Source organism: Oratosquilla oratoria, chromosome 1 (genome assembly GCF_046742065.1).
Source record: "Oratosquilla oratoria isolate Oo_2021 chromosome 1, ASM4674206v1, whole genome shotgun sequence".
NCBI lineage: Eukaryota > Metazoa > Arthropoda > Malacostraca > Stomatopoda > Squillidae > Oratosquilla > Oratosquilla oratoria.
In genome coordinates this window covers 7610903-7613402 of record NC_134777.1, presented here as the reverse complement: position 1 = coordinate 7613402, position 2500 = coordinate 7610903, and the positions used below count along the sequence as shown (strand labels likewise).

The following is a 2500-nucleotide window of genomic DNA, read 5'->3' as shown; positions in this document are numbered from 1 at the left end:
CAGTTTGAGACCATTGTTTCTTGTCTGATTCTCATTCAGTGTGAAAGTGTTTTGTTACTTTTGATGTTGTCAATTCCCTTTAGAATTTTAAAGACCTATATCAAGTTACCTCTGAGTCTACGTTTTTTTGGGGGAAAACAGATTCATATGTTTTAGTCGATTTTCGTATGATTTATTTTTGATATTTGGAATCAGTTTTGTGGCTCGCCGTTGTACTTTTTCTAGTCTGTCAATGTCTTTAATGAGATTCGGTGACCATACGGAAACAGCATATTCCAAATATGGACAAAATAACGATTTATATAGCTTGTTAATTAGAGATGAACTTTTGAAGTCAAAAGATCGCGCAACCAGTCCTAGAATCTTATTTGATTTCTCAGAGGCTGAAATACACTGCTTGGATCGTTACTAATAATTACGCCGAGATCTTTTTCACTATTCACTTTTGTTAACGAATTTCCAAATAACTTGTAATCGTACTTACTGTTATTTTTACTTATGTGCACTACCTTGCATTTACTTTTGTTAAATTTCATTAGCCACTTTTCAGACTATTGCTGTAATTTATCTAAATCTTCTTGAATATCTAATTGGTTTAAGTGATCATTTGCCATTCCGCACAGTTTTGTATCATCAGCAAATTTGGAAACAGTAGATTTTAGTCCATGGTCTATATCATTTATATATACAACAATCTCATTTTTGATTTCCTTTAAGATTCTTGGATGCCAACCGTCAGGCCCTGGTGTTTTATTAACTTTGAGTTTGTCTATACACCTTTTAATTTTTTCTTTTGTTATATTCACCGTAGTGAGTAAATTTACCCTAGACTTTTCACAGGTTTCAGTTTGAAGTTCACTTTGAGGTGTTTCTTTTACGAATACAGAGCTAAAATAATTATTCAAAATATTACACATTCCTTCATTTGAATATTCAAGTTGACCGTCAGCAGATAATAGTGGACCAATGTTCCTAACAACCTTTTTATCTCTAATGTAACTATAGAATTCTTTGGGATTCTCTTTGGATTTATCAGCGATAATCATTTCGTATTGTCGTTTTCGTTTTTTATTGATACATAACTTTCATAGTCATCAGATGCACCCGAGCACTTATATTTCTTATAAGCCTGTCTCTTTTTTAGCAATACTTTTTTCAGTTTCTTTGTCGAGCCACTTTGGGCGAGCCTGATTTGGGGGACATCTGTCTAATTTTACTAAATATTCTGTGTCTGTTTCATTTGTTTTTACTCTTTATCATTCTAGCTAAAGACCTGATAGGATCCTGATCATATTTTGACTTAAAATGTTTAATGAATTCCTTCTTATGAGCTTCATATTGGTTGTTATCTTCCATTTGCTGGACATTTATTGTAAACCTAGCTCATGGGTTGTCATTAGGGGTGAAATTCACCCCCAGGGGGGAATTTTGGGTTTTCTGGGGGGGATTTGTGACCACAGTCAGTTTATGCGGTGAGGAAAGCAATTATAGGTTTTGGCCTATCTGGCCTGTCACCTGGGCTGGAATTATACTAATATGGGAAAATATATACTAATTTGGAAAAAAAATAAAAGGGTTTTTTAGTAATATTTGCATATTATTTAAAATGCACTTTTTGAAACAGGCAATCTTGGAAAGGAGGGGGGAATGACATTCAGACAAATGGTGAAAGGGGTGAATGGGCCAAGTGAGGCTGAGAACCCTTGGCCTAGCTCTACCCTTCTCAGGATTTACATTTTCTTTTAGAATTTCTATTTTCCTTTTCTTCATCTGTTTTATTTTTACTTATGAGTAATGTGTCAATCAAACTGAGAAACCCATTAACTCCTAAGGTGTTTTCATCGCCTGTGAATTTGGAAATATTGACATTCCAGGTATGAACCTCATGTCTAAGAGTACCACCCGTATTCATACCTTCAGTGTTTTTAAAGTCGATTTGAATCAACTGCCTTACATACGCTTCCTCCACATACGTCAACCTCGTCTTCCTTGTCAGTCCTTGGTTCACTACCTCGTTGCCTCTCGTTCACTGTTGCTTGTAGTGATTGTAGACCCTTTCGTTCACTGTTGATTGTAGTGGTTGTAGACACCTGCGTTCACTGCTGCTTGTAGAGGTTGTAGACACCTTCGTTCACTGCTGCTTGCAATGGTTGTAGACCGCTTCGTTCACTGTTGCTTGTAGTGGTTCCCTCTTAATCAGCATGCGCGTGGCTGCGTGGTTGTGTTTGTGGTTATGGTTGTGTTTGTGCACTGCCTGGTGTACCCTTACACTCGTAGCCGTATCTTGCACTCAGTCTTGTAGTTTGATGCATTCACCAATTTTGTTTCCTCGGAAGCGTTTTCTATTCACTCGTTTCGTCTCTAGCTACTCGCCACTAGTGGTTTATAATTCTGTTTACTGTTCCCCTTCTATGGTTTTGTTTTCGTAAGTATGTCTTTCACCATATCTTTGTGTAGAAAGTAAGTAATATTTCTTGATGGAGTGAATTAAACGGGGGTA

The 2500-nt window shown here is 36.6% G+C and overlaps 1 protein-coding gene across 3 annotated transcripts in view; it reads right to left on the bottom strand.

Moving 5' to 3' along the window:
- The window catches only part of LOC143031916 (putative N-acetylated-alpha-linked acidic dipeptidase), an 89667-nt gene that overhangs the window by 38530 nt on the left and 48637 nt on the right, over positions 1-2500 (bottom strand). Inside the window, exon 1 of one of the 3 annotated variants that reach the window (XM_076196289.1) lies at positions 1915-2500. This exon is cut by the window's right edge and continues 73 nt beyond it. The exons of 1 other annotated variant lie outside the window; for it this stretch is intronic. The gene's annotated coding sequence lies outside the window, so the exon portion shown is untranslated. The remainder of the gene's footprint in view (positions 1-1914) is intronic. One more of the 3 variants, XM_076196297.1, reaches the window with a different exon arrangement.